At 42.2% G+C, this 18180-nt stretch overlaps 1 protein-coding gene across 7 annotated transcripts in view; it reads right to left on the bottom strand.

Annotated features, from left to right (window-relative positions):
• The window catches only part of DYNC1I1 (dynein cytoplasmic 1 intermediate chain 1), a 201890-nt gene that overhangs the window by 35686 nt on the left and 148024 nt on the right, over positions 1 to 18180 (bottom strand). The gene's annotated exons all lie outside the window — the stretch shown is intronic.

Below are 18180 nucleotides of genomic sequence, written 5' to 3'. Positions count from 1 at the left end.
GGGAAGACGAAGACTGCCACCTAGCGGCTGCCGGGAGGATGCGAGTCACAGAGGCGCTTCGGCGGCGGGAGGGGAATAACCCAAGAATGCAGACTGGGGGGGGGGGGGGGGCGGCGCTGGGGAGGCCTGCGGAGATTTCCTTATTCCCGTCTGCGCTGCGCTCATTTGGGCGCACTGGGCTTTTAACGGAGGGATGTTCTACTGCTGCTCTCTAACTTGCTGTTTAGAAATTGTTCGTTGTTTTCCTTTAAAAGCTGTATTTTCAAGAAGGTGGAGCGTTTTTGTTTTTTACTCCGAAGAGCAAGCCAGAAGTCTATTAAATGATGCATATGTATAACACGCACGATATATTTTGAAAAGTTGCGCGCTCGCTCTGCATTTTTAAAAATATGTCGTAACCAAATTTTGCATGGCCACTGATCGAATGAAACGGGTTTTCGCCGACGTTTGGATACAACTAGATGCCATTTTGAATCAGGATGGTGGACTGGACATTTCAGAATGGCACTGATTTTAACCAAATTGTGCATGAAGGTTCCTGAGATTAAGCAGCAGGTTTTTGCCTAGGTTTTAACTACTGATTTCAAAATACTGATTTTTTTTATATTTTTTTGTTTGTTTCTAAGCATTCCTAGGGAATACTGGGTTCAAGGCTGCTTTATTAAATAAGGCTGTTATATTAAATAAAAGGTTAGAGAGGTACCGCTGCCTTAGTCCAAAGTGCAAAGGTTACTTCCATGTCTGCACTTAGGGCTAAATGTTTATGAACTGATGCAACAGGCCAGTGGTATTATTATTGTTGTTATTATTATTATTATTGGTATTTCAGTTTTCTATTCATATGCAGGGAGCTCATGGTCACAGTGGCCCTTTCGCAGAACTAAGCAAAAAACTGCCCCTTGAAATGTTACAGATACGACTTCCACATCTGCAGAATGTATTTATTTAGGCAATTAGTATTCCACTTCGTATTTCAAAGAAACTTCTGAGTGGTTTACAACATCCTAAAAATATCACAAACAAATACCAAAACAAAAATCCACGTTTAAAGCAGCACAAAACAATTCCATAGGACAAAAAGGTTTGGGTTTTTAAAGGAAGCCTGAACTTAACAACTTACATATGAGGAGCATAATAATTACTACTAGCAGATCCAAAATACAGAAATGGAAGATGGGCAACCAGTCCCACTCACCAGTGTATTTATAGGTAGCAGTAGGACTTTCACTTCTGCTGCTATCTCTTTAACTTAAGCTCACGCCAGAACAGACTGCACATGCCCCTGCCCTGGGGCTCCCTGCTGTCACGGGGGTGCACTCACAAGCTCTCCTGCCCCCTGGGAAAAGGTAGTGTTGAAGCAGCTCCCACGGTCAGTTCCCACATGAGAATTTTCTTATGCACTCGTAAGAGGCACTTTTTTAAAAAATAAAAGATGGCTGCTGTTCTGATGAGGGAGGAAGGGCTGTAATTCACTAACAGAGCATCTGATTTGCATGCAGAAGGTCCCATGTCCACCCAGGGATGGCTGGGAAAGCGCTGCCTGAAACCCCAGAAAGCGGCTGCTGGTCATTGTGGATAATACCGAACCACATGGACAGCTTCCTATGTTCCTGAAGGCTTCTCAACAGGGGCACCAGGATACAGTGGTGCCTCGCAAGACGAAAAGAATCCGTTCCGCGATTCTCTTCGTCTAGCTGTTTTTTCGTCTTGCGAAGCAAGCCCATTGACGGATTAGCGCTATTAGCGGCTTAGCGGATCAGCTGATAAGCGGCTTAGCGGCTTAGAAAAAGGGGGGGGAGGAAAAAAAAACCCGCAGGAACTCGCAAGACATTTTCGTCTTGCGAAGCAAGCCCATAGGGAAATTCGTTTTGCAAAGCACCTCCAAAACAGAAAACCCTTTCGTCTAGCGGGTTTTCCGTCTTGCGAGGCGTTCGCCTTGCGGGGCACCACTTTATTTCCTTCTGCAAGCATCCCTTGGCAAGTGAATCACTCATCTTCTTCCTGATAATGTATCTCAGGATGGGAGAAAAATACTATACGAGCCCAGCCACGGCTTTTCTGCCAAGCACATACATCTTTTCACTATGCATTAGAATTTAGCTATCAGGCGGCATGCTCTGGTGCCACATTTCCCTGCTAAACTGCATTCTCCGGCTCATCAAGTTACTTCTGCTCTTTTCTTTTTCTTTCTTTTTCTCTCCCCAGGGCTTCTCTTCACTTTTTTTCTTGAGGACAAGGTGATCTGTAGTTTCTGGATATTGTGAAAGCCAGTTCCCCCTCTCCCTCCCCCGTGTTTAAGACTTGAGTTTGAAGTAAGGAGGTGGCAAGGTTCAGAGAGCACAGCTGCGCTAAGAGAGCGTGGTGCTGTTGCTTGACTTTTAAGTGCCTACGCGTCATTTCATTTCACAACAGACAGAAGTTCGAAGCAAGTTTTTTGTTTTTTTTAAAGTACACCAGGTTCGTAACATGTAATTGGGTGTCATGAATTATTCATCACATTCTGGCTCGTCTTAAGTCTGATTTCTGAATAATGGCTTTGCTAATCCCAGATCAATTAGTGTGAAATGAAATTTAAATGATAATGAAAACCCCAGAGATAAAAGAAAATTAAATATTCTCATCGCTTGTGACAGAAATCTAAACAATGGGATTTCTACATGTGTGCCTATGTATGTGTATTTGTATATAACACAATTTGCATGTACTGTATACAGACAAACACAGTAGACACACACACACACACACACACACACACACACACACAATCTCTCTCTCTCTCTCACACACACACACACATATGCACACCCCAGTCTATATCACCCCCTGTGGGGTTTAATATCTCTTTACAAGAAAAACATGATAAAGATCATACAAAGATAATTGTTTTTTTTAAAAAACCAATTGACTGCAACTTTAGTTTGCAAAGTGCAGCCAATCTTCCAGTCGTTCTTGACTGCATTAGGTATCCTTATGAGTTATACAGGAAGATTCATAGCTCTGTGGTAGAACATCTGCTGGGCATGCAGAAGGTGCAGGTTCAACCCCTGGGATCTCAATGTAAGGAGAGTAAGGGAGGGACATGACTGAGCTGAGGTGTGGAGAAAATTGATATAGAACGCTAGAACTCAGGGACATTCTGTGAAGCTGAACGTTGAAAGATTCAGGACAGACACAAAAAAGGCACTTCTTCATAATACATAGTTGAGCTATGGCATTTGCTCTCAACAAGAAGTAGTGATGGCCACTCATTTGGAGGGCTTTAAAAGTAGATTAGACTGATTTTTACAGAAGGTCAGTGGCTACTAGGCACAACGTCTATGTCCTAAACCCAGTACGCTTCTGAATACGAGTTGCTGGGAGTTACAATTGCAGTAAGGGCTGTCACGCTCAGATCCCCCTTGCAGGCTTCCCATAGATGTTTGGCTGGCCATTGAGAGAAGAGAATGCCAGACTATGATGAGCCTTTGGCTTGATCCAGCGGTGCTCTTGTTACGTGTGTCATATGAAGTTCATAAAGGATGAGCTTTGAGTCCATGAAGAATGTCTTCTGAAGGGGTCAAAATTTCCCTTTGAGGATTGTTTGTTTGTGTGTGTGGTTCTTAAAGGAAAAAGTAAGCATTTTACTCAGGCATCCAAACATGAGCACAAAACATCTCAGGAGAAGTAGCATTTAAGAGGACATGGTTTCAACTAGGGATGGGAAAACTTTGGCCCTCCCAATGTTGATGGACTGGAGCTCCCATCCACCCTCCCTGCCCATTGTTTATGGTAGCTGCATCCGCTGAGAGGAGGAGTCCAACATAATCTGGAGGCCCACTAACCTTGGTAAAAACCAACACTGATCACTGATTTCTACTGCATGCAAGTACTGCAGATGTGCACAGAAATTCACAAAACTGGCCTTAGACCCAGTAAAGGTTTGGCAAAGTCACAAACACATACGCTGCATGTTAATCATGTCTAGGTTTCCACCAGCTCCTTGATCAACCCATGACTGCGGCACCCACCTCCTTTCCATCATAAAGAATAGCTTGGGTATATAGAAATATGACAATAAGTATAACTGTATCTAAGGCTAAAGTCCCAGCTGGTTCCCCGGCGTAGCTGCATGAAGGATCTTACTTAATCCAGGAGGCGCCACACGTTAAGAACCTCGCTGCTTAGAGGAAGGCATGTGGACATGTTTACAGGTTTTAACTAGCATTTAGCTGCTTAAAAGCTACAATGAAATCTATCAGCTTTGCTTGTTTCATGAAAGAGGTATTTCACACTCTTGGAATGGCGGAAGCAGGCTCTCCACGAAGGTGCATCTCGCAACGGTGTCTCCAACTCATAAGAGCTATCTGATCAGAGGTCCTTCACCCAGCGGAGAGCCACCCAGCAGAAATCAAATTTGAACCCAGTCAGGAAAAGAGCCTTTATGCTTGTGGAGTTACTGCTACCATTTTAAAACTACTTTACATTGGAATTTTTCTCTTTTTTAAAAAAATATTTTTTATTAAGTTTTCAATTTTAACAATCCAGTCAGATCACATTAAATATTCCAAATTATACAAATACATATCATATAGTCCAAATATTTTGCCAAATTATAATTTTTTGTTGGGGCTTCCCATGCTTCAAGTTCAGTGGGGTCCAAACATCTTATGTTTCTACTGCCTTGAGTTTCCAATAGTTCCTTCTTTAAAGCTTCCTGTTGTTATCCTTGCAATTGTTCTTATCCCAGGAATAGTTCTGCGAGGCAGGTGAGATCTCTTAACAAACAACTGTCCGCATCCAGAACAGCCTCCAGAGTATTTTGAGAGAATCCATGGAAATCAACCAGTTTTCACCTGGTTCAAATCTGCAGTTGCACATGGCCTACACATTTGCATCCATTTTATACCAGTTTCACAACCCTGGCTTTCCACAAATACTTCTTTGGTATTTTGGTGAGGATGTTGAGATTCTCTGATAGAGATTGCTTCTCTGCCCACCTGCTCCGGACTATATTTCCGTGGGGTTTCTTGAGGCTGTTACCACATTCAATCTGTGGTGTAAACTTTACAACTTTACAACAGCGATGCAGCTTTCAGGCAGCAGGAAGGGAACACCTGCCTATTAAGATGCAGACGCAAGGAATGGTGCTGAAGGTTGATCCCAGTCTTCAAGGCATGCTCTTCAGAGTTGCCTCTCTTGGCTTCAGTTAAGGTAAAGAAATGTGGCTTCTCTCTCTGCAACAGCTGTCACCAGACTGGTGCTCTCCAGATGTTGTGGATGACAACGTTCAACCTGGGACTCATAGGTATTGTAGTCCAAAACATCTGGTTGATGAAGGCTGCTCTACAATATCCAAAAAGCATGTCATGTTTTGGTTTATGCAAAAAGCAAATGTAGCAATGTTGGTCTGCAAGACAAAAATCCGCAAACTTTTAGAAATACCTTTATTAGGCCACTTTGTTGTTCCAATAAATAACGAAGTGCAGGACTCATTAATCCCATATTCGTTATTGGGAGAGACATAGCAGGAATACACGTCGGATCAAAAAGCTTTGTTCATAGTTATAACAGAGTTCGCTTTTCTATTCTATAGCGGTTTCACTATTATATAGCATATGTTGAAAGTTATGTCTGGAAAAAATCTAGTTACGGCTGGAAAACCGTATGTCATTTTTATGATCATCCTGTACTGTTTTTAATAGTATTTTATCTCTTTTGCAAATCTTGTTGTACACCAGACTGGGATTTTGTATGGGGGGGGCAGTCTATATGTATTTTTAACTAAATGAATAATTTATAAAATTCAATATTTTGTTTATAAAAAAAGTCATACTCTTAATGGTCTAGCTATGGCTTAAAATGTATTTATTAACTAGAACAATAATTCACATGCACTGCTAATATATACCAAGATCTTATGGTTTTGTATTTATAGCTGGAGAAATAAATAATAAAAAGTAATCCTTTTTTTAAAAAAAAAAAAACTTAATTAGGCAAAGTAAAGTGTCACAAAAGCATGAGAAAGTTTTCAAGTTATCCAGAACTCTTCATCAGGCAAAGCTGGAGGAATGGAGGAAGAAGGAAAAAAGCTGGCCTGGGTGGGTCCAGGGAATGATGCTTCACTGGAGAAGGTACCATCCACCTGAAGGAGGTGATGGTGCTCCCACTCCTTAGGAGTACGTCCCAGAACCCAAAAGTGCTAAAGAACTATCAGTCAGCGGCAAATATACATTGGGGGGGGGGCATGGTGCTTAAGAAGCTGGTGGTAGTTCAGCTTCAGGCTTGGAGGAGACCCTCTCCAGTGTTAGGATCAGCAGAAGAGTCCCTCTTGGTACAGGGACTTAAGGTGGTATTCAGCTAAGTTTTATTCTGATTAGATCTAATGAAATCAACGGGCCTAACTTAACCATGTTCATTCATTTCCATGCTGAATACCACCTCTACTCTCTCAGAGGTATGCATGGGATCACAGCTTTAGTTTGTCCTCTTATGCACCAGGCTATCTCACCAAATGTAGGCAGGTCACATCCACACCACTTGAACAGTCATGGCTTCACCCAAAGAATTCTGGGAACAGTAGTTTGTTAATGGTGCTGAGAGTAGGACCGCCCCCCCCCCAACAGAGCTACAAATCCCAGCATCCAAAGCAAACTGCAGTTCCCAGGATTTGGGGGGGGGGAATGCCATGGCTTTTAAAGTGCTGTAGGTGTCTTTTAAATATATGGTGTTGGTGTGGCCCAGGGCTTTCTTCATAATGCCCAGGAACATTTCTTTTTTCTCTCTCTCACCATTCATTCACTTGGGTAGCATCAAAAGCTTGCTCACTATTTTGTGACATTTTCATTGGCTCTACTGTTGCTTTTGGAACTGCCTCCTGGACAACAACAGAAACAGACCAACATGATTATTTGCCATTTTTGAAGATGACGTACACCTTCCTTTTCGACATGGGCTCTCCTCAAAAGAGAACCCCATAATCATCTCCGTTCCATATGAAGTGTTACTTTGTGTTTTGGTTCGTTCCTCTCCTTGGTGGGCTTGAGCTCAAGATCGGGTCACAATTTGCAAAGTAAGATCGCTGCGTTTCTAAATCGCTTCTCCTGCTGTAGTGCTGCTGTGAAGTCCCGGCCGCTTTGCTTAATTGATTTCTATGCCAAGGATTTTAAAAATGTGCCACGCTTTTGCATGAGCATGTGGAAGCTATTACAAGAGGAGAATAAAAAGGGGGCAAGAGGGAAGGGTTCCAAGAGCAGACTAAGTCTGGAGATAACATGATGATTAGGCTTTGTGGTTTCTTTTAAAGTCAGGGCATCATAGCTGCGTTCATAGGAAGGAACCAATGAAAAAGAACTTGGGTCACTGGTGCAGGGGATTTACTGTGCAATTCTAGGCATATTTACTCAGAAGTAAGTGTCAGTGTCTGGGCAGCTGCTAGGTACATAAAAAGACCTCGCAAGCTGGCACATTGTTCTAATTTGCATAAAATCTGTATATGCTTAGTTGTTTGTATATATGCACATTCAGGCCATGTTTCAGTGATGAAAAGAACCTGACTCTAACTGGCACGACTTACTCCGAACTATGAGTGTCAACAGACTTTTCTGGGTCTAGTGCACAGTCTGTTAGGAAGAACTGCTTTTTATGTGCACAATACAAATAAAATAAGTCTTACACAACAGCTAAAAACCCCCATACATTTTTCCTTATCCACCCCATCCAACAATTGTATGTACTTGCAAGTTCCCCAGCACCAATCAATACCATCCACAAATGATAAGCATAACACCACAGATCAACACAACCTGTACCGCAACTGGAAAGCAGGAAAATGTTCTATGCGCAGAGCAGATAACACAAGAAAGTTAGTTAAGCCACACACTGTGTTGTGCATTTCATCATCAAGATATGAAGCATGTCTGTCTTCAAGGAGTCCCAAGCAGTGGTTTCTCCTTGTGCCCATTTCAGCCTTCTCACAACAACACTATGATCACGGTGCTTATGGGGAATAGTAGTAGTATAAAGAAATCTTAAGGGGAAAAACCAAAGCAGGCAAAGTTGGCTGGAGAGATGTTTTTCTCCCTTTCTCATAATGCTAAAGCCTGGACTCATCCAATGAAGATGCAAGGTACACAAAAGGAATCACTATTTTGCCCAGTGCCAAGTTAAACTATGGGATTTTCTGCCAAAACATGTAGTGATGCCCATCAACCTGGATGGTTTTATTTTTTTTTCTTTTTTCTTTTCTTTTTTCTTTTTTAATAAATATTTATTTTGGTTTTGTGTAGAAAAGCAAATATTACAATTAAAAAAAAGGGAAACAACAACAAAAGAGAAATACAGTAAAAAACAGCAACACAACAAACACAGTATATAACAGAAAAAATAAAAAAAGAACAAAAGTTAAAGAAAAATTAGTTTTTTGATTCTTGTCTTTATAACCCTCTTTCCTGACTTCCTCACATCTCCCTTTCCTGCGTTCCCCTTTACTCAATCAGATTTAGCAGCTCCTTACCCTTTTTCAAATCTTAATCAATATTATACATTCCAACCTATTATGTCTTCTATTTCCCCTTACTCTTTAAATACAATCTTGCAAATTCTTTATAACTTAATCCCTTATATCCTTTGTTTAGTTTCGACATAATTTTACTCTGGTCTTACCCCTTTTTTTCCTTAAAACATTTTTACATATTTCTTTTTACTATGTCACTGATGCCATATTATCTTTATATCCCACATCATTTTAGCATTCAAACATTTTGCAATGTTTTTGGAGATATTCTTTAAACTTCTTCCAGTCCTCTTCCACCGACTCTTCTCCCAGGTCTCGAATTCTGCCAGTCATTTCTGCCAATTCCATATAGTCTATCACTTGCATCTGCCATTCTTCCAGAGTGGGCAAATCTTGTGTCTTCCAATGCTTTGCGATGAGTATTCTTGCTGCGGTTGTTACATACATAAAGAGTGTTCTATCTTTCTTTGGCACCATTTGGCCGACAATGCCCAGAAGGAAGGCCTCTGGTTTCTTAGGAAAGGTATATTTAAATACTTTTTTTAGTTCATTATAAATCATTTCCCAGAAAGCCTTAACCTTTGGGCATGTCCACCAAAGGTGAAAGAATGCTCCTTCAGTTTCCTTACATTTCCAGCACTTATTGTCAGGCAGGTGATAAATTTTTGCAAGCTTGACTGGGGTCATGTACCACCTATAGATCATTTTCATAATATTTTCTCTTAAGGCATTACATGCCGTAAATTTCATGTCGGTGGTCCACAACTTTTCCCAGTCTGCAAACATAATGTTATGACCAATGTCCTGTGCCCATTTGATCATAGCTGATTTAACTGTTTCATCCTGAGTATTCCATTTCAACAGCAAGTTGTACATTCTCGAGAGTATCTTAGTTTTAGGTTCTAACAATTCTGTTTCTAATTTCGATTTTTCCACCTGGAAGCCTATTTTTTTTGTCCACGTTAAAGGCCTCCCTGATTTGATGATAGTGTAACCAATCTCGCACTTTATCTTTTAATTTCTCAAAACTCTGCAGTTTCAATGTGTCTCGGTCTTGTTCTAGTATCTCCCAATATTTCGGCCATTTGGCCTCCATATTGAGTTTTTTCAAAGCCTTAGCTTCCATAGGTGATAACCACCTTGGGGTCTTGTTTTCCAGTAAATCTTTATATCTTATCCAGACATTAAACACAGCTTTCCTGACAATATGGTTTTTGAATGCTCGATTAGCTTTTACCTTGTCATACCACAAATATGCATGCCACCCAAAAGCATTATTAAACCCTTCCAAATCCAAGATATCAGTGTTCTCAAGAAGTAGCCAGTCTTTCAACCAGCAGAATGCTGCTGATTCATAGTATAACTTCATGTCTGGCAGGGCAAACCCCCCTCTTTCTTTAACATCAGTCAATATTTTGAATTTTATTCTGGGCTTTTTGCCCTGCCAGACAAATTTAGAAATATCTCTTTGCCACCTCTTGAAACAATCCATCTTGTCCACAATCTGTAAAGTTTGAAACAAAAACAGCATTTTTGGCAATACATTCATCTTTATAGCAGTGATCCGGTCTAACAAGGAAAGCTTCAATTTTGACCAAATTTCTAGATCTTTCTCAACCTGGATGGTTTTAAAAGTGTCTATTAGCCATGATGATTGTGTACTACCTCCAGTCCAGTATGCCTCTAATACTAGTTCTTTGCTTTAATATGCAACCTTCTTAGAGCCAGGACTCACCTTTAAGCTTCATCTATTACACAGAAGCTACTTTCAGTTACTTACTGTGTCCAATCTCTCTTCCCCTTTAGTTCCTTTGCAAGAGCAAAAAGAAAATGGCAATGGTAATGTTAGCATGATCCACCTTAAGTCAGAGCATGACGCAGACATGGGACACAGCTAGAGGAACAGTGGAAGAAGGAAGGAAGATGCCATATGCTGAATCAGATTGTTGACCTGACTATGCTGATTATCAGTGGGTCTCCAGGGTTGCAGACAGGGGTCCCTCAAATCCATACCTAGAATGCCAAAGATTGAACCTGGGACCTTCTGCAAGCAAAGCAGATGCTCCACCAATCATTCCCATCAGTTGGAATCATAGAGGTGGAAGGGACCACAAGAGTAATCTACTGTAGTCCTACCCCCTGCAATGCAGAAATCTTTTGGCTTGAACCCACGACCCTAAGATTAAGAGTCTCAAGCTCTACCGACTGAGCTATCCAAACACCAATGCAATATACAAGTGGTAAATATACACATTTAATGTGCATCTGACAACCATGCAAGATGGATAAGAAGAGCAGGTTCGGTATAGTGGATAAAGTATTGGGCTTGAACGAGAGCCCTGGGTTCAAATTTCCATTCAGCTGTGAAGCTCACTGCCTGACCTGGGGGTCATTAACTCTTTTTCAGCCTGCCTGCCTCCCAGGATGTTGCGAGGGCAAAATGGCAATAGAATAAAATGGATCCCATTCTGAACTCCTTAAGGAAGGCATAGGAATGTGATAAGTGATAAATGGCTTAAACCTCACCTATGAAAATGCTTAACACCGAGAGAGAAGGGGGGAAACACAGTGAATTCCTCAAGCCAGACACCACCTGACTCTGGAAAGCGTCAGTCTGTCAGGCAGCAGTTTTTTGAAGATGTGTTAGGGGTATTTTGGGAGGGGGGAGGACTTGATGCTGACAGGTAAACTGGTTATTGAGTTAATCTCCTTAGCGGTTTTATAAAATCTGTTGAGTTGTGACTCACATGGGCCGGTGCTGCAATTCTTACTGTGCATTAACTCTTGTCTCTCCTTTTGCTTCCTTGATAACTGAATACCCCTGCAGCTAAGGATGTAAGGAGAGCCCAATGGATGAGGCCAACAAGATGGCTAAGAATGCTTTGGTTCTAAAAGAAGAAAAGCCATGGCTCAGGACTGCCTAGGGCCTGCAGGCTTTGCTCTTTTTCAACGGTTTAAGGAAAACACTCTGCACATGTTCAAAATCTTTAGACCCCAAGTTGATGCATCCATCATTATGCATACATACAATAAGAGTCAGTACAAAAAGCTGGAGTGCAAGACAACTAGACATAGCTCCAAAGAACTTCAACATTGTGGCACAGCACTGTGTGATGTCCGTACACTAGTAAGCAGACAAGGCATTAAAATAAATATGGGACATGAACAGCCCTGGTGTTTATTTGTGTATTAGGAGAAATAGCACCAAAAGGGGGCCCAGATCCATGTCAGAAAGAGAGGCAAGGAATCACTATTGCTTCTCAGCAAGCTCTTCATAGAATCATAGAATCATAGAGTTGGAAGAGACCACAAGGGCCATCGAGTCCAACCCCCTGCCAAGCAGGAAACACCATCAGAGCACTCCTGACATATGGTTGTCAAGCCTCTGCTTAAAGACCTCCAAAGAAGGAGACTCCACCACACTCCTTGGCAGCAAATTCCACTGTCGAACAGCTCTTACTGTCAGGAAGTTCTTCCTAGGTGGAATCTTTTTTCTTGTAGTTTGGAACCATTGCTCCGTGTCCGCTTCTCTGGAGCAGCAGAAAACAACCTTTCTCCCTCCTCTATGTGACATCCTTTTATATATTTGAACATGGCTATCATATCACCCCTTAACCTCCTCTTCTCCAGGCTCTTAACCTCCTCTTCTCCTCCTCTTCTCCTCTTTTCAATAACCATTTGGTAACTACCATGCTTTTGAGTGGAAAGTTTACTATGGCTCAATAGAATACACTAGTTTCCTCCGACAGCCAAGATTAGTGTTTGTGACTGTTAAAACTAGAAGGCCTGTGGAGATTTCATGGGTCATCAGTCATATAGACTCAAAAGTGATTTATTATCCAAGACATCCCTGCATATGTAAGATCCCCACTACATCTCCTCACTCTGACATAACAGAATATTTAACATTTGTTGACAGCCAGGGGAAAATAGGTTGTTTCAAAGGTTTGGTGAGAGGATGTTACTGGGGGGCTCTTGATCTATGTCCCCTCAGGGACTATAGGCAAAGCTGATTCCAGTCTGAAGGGAAGACCTGCTTGCAGCTGAGAATGGTTGATGGTGGTCCCGCTGCTTGCAGAGGATCCCAAATTTTGGGGCTTGTAGTTAAGCACGAACCTTGTGTTTGATGTATCAATTAATCAGTTTGCGGAGCACTACAGAATGGGGAGGTTTCTCTGCAAAACTCTGTAAAATAACGGCAAAACTTTGGTACAGGTTTGGAGGAGAGTCCAAATTATGGGGTTTGAAGTTAATTTGCCTGTTGAGGGTCAAAGTTCTAATGCCTAGACAGGAGGGGAAGTTCACAGATGATGATTTTGAAGGAGTGAATAAGCGAGAGACCAAGCATAACTGCTACCAGCCTCATTGTTAAGTTTTGCTTACTTTTGGTAAGCCTCCGAAAGAGGGGTGGGCAATCCTTTTTATTCCAAGTCATGCATTCCTTCAGAGGTAATCTGCCAGTGGGGTGGGCCCACCAAGGGGAAGAACCCAAGCCAGCTGTGGGGAAGACCAATGCCAAAAGCAGACCTCCCCCCCCCCACGCCCATTTGCACTGTCTTCCTAAACAGGGCTTTTTCCAGTTGGAACTAGCCGGAACTGAGTTCTGGCACCTTTCAGGTGGGAGCCATTTCCATTATTAGAGAAAAGGGGTGAGTTGTGGCACCTCTTTTTCTAGAAAAATAGCACTGCTTCCCACCACCTCCTTCTTTCTCCCTCTCGCTTCCTGCGAAAGGAGAAAGAGACTGCTCTTGCCAGAATTGTCTAAACTGATCCGTCGCAGTCAGCTTTGGAAATTACGCCAAGGGCTACATGCCCACACCTTCCCGAAACGTTTTATCTTGGGCCTGAAATTGGTTTCTTATGAGAACACCACATAGGAACCAAACCACCCTTTTAGGTCTTCTGTGTGAAAAGCTAGACAAAGGCTGGGGAACCTGTGGCCCAGCAACATAGCTTATGATCGGGAATTGTGAGAGCTATAGCCCATCAACATCAGGAAGGGCAAAGGTTATTCAGCCATGCACCAGACCAGGCACCCCCAAACTCGGCCCTCCAGAAGTTTGGGGACTACAACTCCCATCATCCCTAGCTAACAGGGCCAGCGGTCAGGGATAGTGGGAATTGTAGTCCCAAAACATCTGGAGGACCGAGTTTGGGGTGCCTGCACTAGACTAACGGTGACACACGGAGCTAGGTCTTCTTAGTGGTAGAACCCTGATTATGGAGTTTGCTTCCTAGAGAGGCTTTGTTGGAATCCCTTTGGAGAATGGAGAAAACAACTTGATCGAGAAAAGCATATAGAGCTGGCTAATCTCTCTTTTTTAATGGTGCTGTGATCATGTTACATACATATGCAGAATATGCTCATTTTGACCGTCATCTGCACATTGTTATGTTTTGCTTGTCTGTGATATAATCTGACTCAGGTTCTGCAAACTGGAGAAAGGGGAATATATACAAACTGAGCAAGGAACAAATAAGATGAAAACTTGCAGCATCAGCAAAACAAAAAGCAAAAAAACCACCCCTGCTTAATATCAAGCCTGTTACCTGATGTGTCAGATCAACATCACCAACCGTGGGGTAGCACAGAGAGTGGAGAGGCATTATGCCAGCACTGCAGGCAGATGAGCTGCTGCAAGCCTCCAGAATCTGTCTGCAAGCCTCCAGCCACCGTCTGCAGGAGAGCCCATTAACTTCAAAGGGACTTCTGTAGAATAAGTGGTTTCACAATTACAACTGAAGGCTAAATCCTCTGCTTGATTCCCAGCTTTCTTTGTCTAAAGCAGCATTTCCACAAATGTATATCAGCAGCAAACCTGGCGACTATGGCTTATCAGAACTGAGTAAACCTACTTATATTTCACTCACATATTAATTCTGTGTTGAATTTTCATGAGCTTTTCTTGCTACCTAAGTCACCATTTGGAAGTAAAGATGGATGAATCGGTCAATGTCATTTTTTCACCACTTCTCTTTTATCCAGACTTGGGTTCAGTTTGCAGATATATATATTTTGTCTAGCATACATAATTTTGCAAGCAATTCCCCACAATAGCATTGATTTTTATGTTACTGTCATTAAGATATACATTTTTATGCACACCTTTTTTTGTAAATTTAAAAAGTAGTTTTCCAATATACCCCCAATAATAGCTAAATTATAACAATAACAATTGATTCCCAAATTATACAATTATCAGAATGCCAATCAACTTCCAACTAATACATTTCAGTTAAAATGGCTCCCTGCATGGTGGAACAGGTGCATTTCCGATCTTATATCACTGTGTTGCATAATCTTAATTAATATCAGTTATATTTCAGTTATAATAATCATCCCTTATTCAACAGCTACTTAATTAATGATTTCCATTTGTGATGTTATAATATATAAATTTATAATGCTTCAGGTGTGGAACTCTTAACTATTATCTTTATTCTGTTCTGCGTGTGAAAACTGGAGATTCCTTCTGTCCATATATGGTGTTGTTTCTTTCACTTCCCAATTGTTTTCTCCCATCATGATTTGGGGCGGAACTGAATCTCGAAGTTTCTCAGAGGTCTTATCTCTCTGTCCCTTGCTTCGATGTCTCGGAACAGGCGACAGTCTGCTAGAAACCATTCTGTCTCACTAGTAAAACATGTCACAGACCTTCGCCATTTTCATCTCAGCCTAGGAAAAGGTGGGCAGTTTTCTCAGCACTGAAGATTTAATACTCCTTTTCCAACACCCAGAATCTCTGCAGCGTTCTTATCACAGCCCCCAAATTCTTTTCCTTCCAGCAAGAGATTTATGGCCCAATTAAACTTTATCTTAGATTACAATCCGTCAGTAGCACAAACAAATCTCAGTCTCTTTTTCTTTGTCTGTTGTTTTTAAACGGAGGTGAGGGGAATTACTGTCTTTCCAACACAGTCATTCTTGAGTCCCCCCCCCTTCTTCATTTCAGATCACATACAGTTTCCATTTTTGTTTGTTAATATCAATATTACTCCAACGTCCCTTCTTCACTTGTAAATATATTTTTATCTTGTATTCTGGAGAGGATTGCCAAATCATAAATATATAAAAGAAGCTTAGAATAAACAAACCATGGGTTTCCCTCTCCCCAAACGATTCCCACACTAAAGAAAATCTTATCTCAGTTCAAACCCTTGATCCCTGTAGCTGATATGTTCTGCAGTATGTTGTTGCAACCCTTTTCCATAACGCACTGGTACTTTAAAATCAACTATAAATCCAACTAAATGGATAACCTCTGCTTCTTAATGGCGACGTAGGAGGGTTTTCGCCAAGTGAAGTGCTTTTGTACTCAGCGCCTCCTTGCCTTCCACATTCCATGCCGGAGTGAGAGCCAGGTACCAAGAAGAATTGCAAGCGAAGCCCATTTCCTGTGGGGAATTTGTAAGGATGATATACCCTCTGCCATCCTTGTTTTTTGTTCGCCGACAATCCTCCGTCATCGTGGGGGATGTCTCCATTAAGGCAGGTGGGACCGGAAGCCTATGCACATTTTCTCTTAATGTCTGCATTTTTGTGCACATTTGGGGGTTGGAGAACTGCATTGCAAAACTGAGAGAAGTGCAAATGTTAAACTATGGGGCATCCCATTGCCAGACTGCAAGCAGTTTCATTTCCCACCAACATAGCATGGGAAGACTTTTGCCCTGGTTCCGCTCCCATTTGCACTGTTAGGAGTGATTAACTACAACAAAGCATGTATAAAAGGGCTCTCTGAGCAAAGAAAAACCACGCAAGTGGATGGCATCAGCCCTCACTGCAATTCTTTCAGTTGCCATTCAGATGGGGAGAGGCCATAGCTCAGTGAAGCACTTGCTTTAAATGCAGAAGGCCTCAAGTTCAATCCATGGCATCAAAACTTAAGATCCAAAATCTGCATACACCTCCTTAGCAAACTAAGCATAATTGGCTTGAAGCAAAGGACTGTTGATCCATTTGCTTCAGCACCTAACGCTTCTCCACCCCTCACCCCCATGAATAGTTTCAAGACTCTCCCCAAGGAGCACATGGAATCACTGAGGACAGATAGTGAATTCTCTGGCCAAAAATGTTCACAAAACATCTCCCCCATGTTGGCTTCATAAGGTGGTACAGTCAAGAACTTCTGTAGCTCATAGCTGTCAACGTTTCCCTTTTTTAAAGGGAAATTCCCTTATTCCAAATAGGATTCCTCACAAGAAAAGGGAAAAGTTGACAGCTATGCTGTAGCTGGCCTTGCATTTGATTGATTTCTTTTCTTGTAATGGAAACTGAGGGTGTTTTGACTAGGGCTATATTTACTGAAGAGACTATCAAGGCCAGGGACTAGGACCTGTGAGTTTCATGATATATATTTTTTCCAGTTAAAGGGATTCATGCCAGTAGCCCGACCTGTGATTTTCATAATGGTTTTGATGATATTGTCACAGTAGAAGAAATAAAGTTTATTAAGTGGTTCCTGGCAATTTTTGAGAGGTCCGCAAAACCTCAGAGTTGAGAGCCACTGATAGTTCATCCTACATGAGCAGATCTGCAATTTTGTGCATACAAGAAACTGCTCATGAAGTCTTTAAAAAGAAGGGGGAGGGGGGACCGTGTGGTTACAGTGGAATAGATAAGCAAAATCAAGAGAAACATTGTGGAAAAACTCAGTGCCGGCTTTTGATCACCTGACTTCACTTTGGTTTTGCTCCTTCAAATTACCTAGAGAAAGACCATAATCTTCTCCTCATACAGCTGGATGGGAGCCAGACCTCTGGCTCCAGAGGTAAAGGGCAAAAAGTAAAAATCCTGTCTGAACAAGCAGCTCCACCCATTCCTCTGAGTCAGTTTGGCTTTCTGACAACAAAATTGAGCTCTGAAGAAAATTCATTCATTGCTTTGCTTCTGGACAAAACTCAAAATGCTGAGCTCGTACAACAGACAGTCAGATCCCTGAGTAAGCCAGAATGCTACTTACTGACGGATCTACAGCTAGACCATGTAGTTCACTGTAATGACTAGGACACTTTTAATTTTTCATCTCTAGGACACAATATATTCAGAAGTAGACATATTTTCAGAAGGTATCTGGTTTTAGGATTGCCAAGTAGGGCAGCCTTGCAAATCTAGCCCTCCTGCCCCCGCCCCCCATTACTAACCCTCAAACATGTTTACTATATTTCTTCTGTTAGACATTTGTGGCCTTACAAAGATGAAGAGAGAACCGGCTTTTGCTTCTCTGTCAGGTCACCTGGTGTGGGATGCCAGTGGTGCTGTGGGTTAAACCACAGAGCCTAGGACTTGCCGATCAGAAGGTCGCCGGTTCGAATCCCCATGACGGGGTGAGCTCCCATTGCTTGGTCCCTGCTCCTGCCAACCTAGCAGTTTGAAAGCACCTCAAAGTGCAAGTAGATAAATAGGTACCACTCTGGCGGGAAGGTAAACGGCGTTTCTGTGCGCTGCTCTGGTTCACCAGAAGCGGCTTAGTCATGCGGGCCACATGACCCAGAAGCTGTACGCCAGCTCCTTCGGCCAGTAAACTGAGATGAGCGTCACAACCCCAGAGTCGGCCACGACTGGGCCTAGTGGTCAGGGGTCCCTTTACCTTTACCAGGTCACCTGGAGAGGATTCTTACTCGGCACAGGCGATTAGGTGAGCGAGTTTACAAATTGGATTAGGGTGATGTACAAAGAATAGCTCCTA

This window comes from Podarcis erhardii, assembly GCF_964252035.2.
Source record: "Podarcis erhardii genome assembly, chromosome: 12".
Lineage (NCBI taxonomy): Eukaryota > Metazoa > Chordata > Lepidosauria > Squamata > Lacertidae > Podarcis > Podarcis erhardii.
Note: the sequence above shows the minus strand (reverse complement) of the source record. Positions and strands in the feature narration are given on the sequence as shown.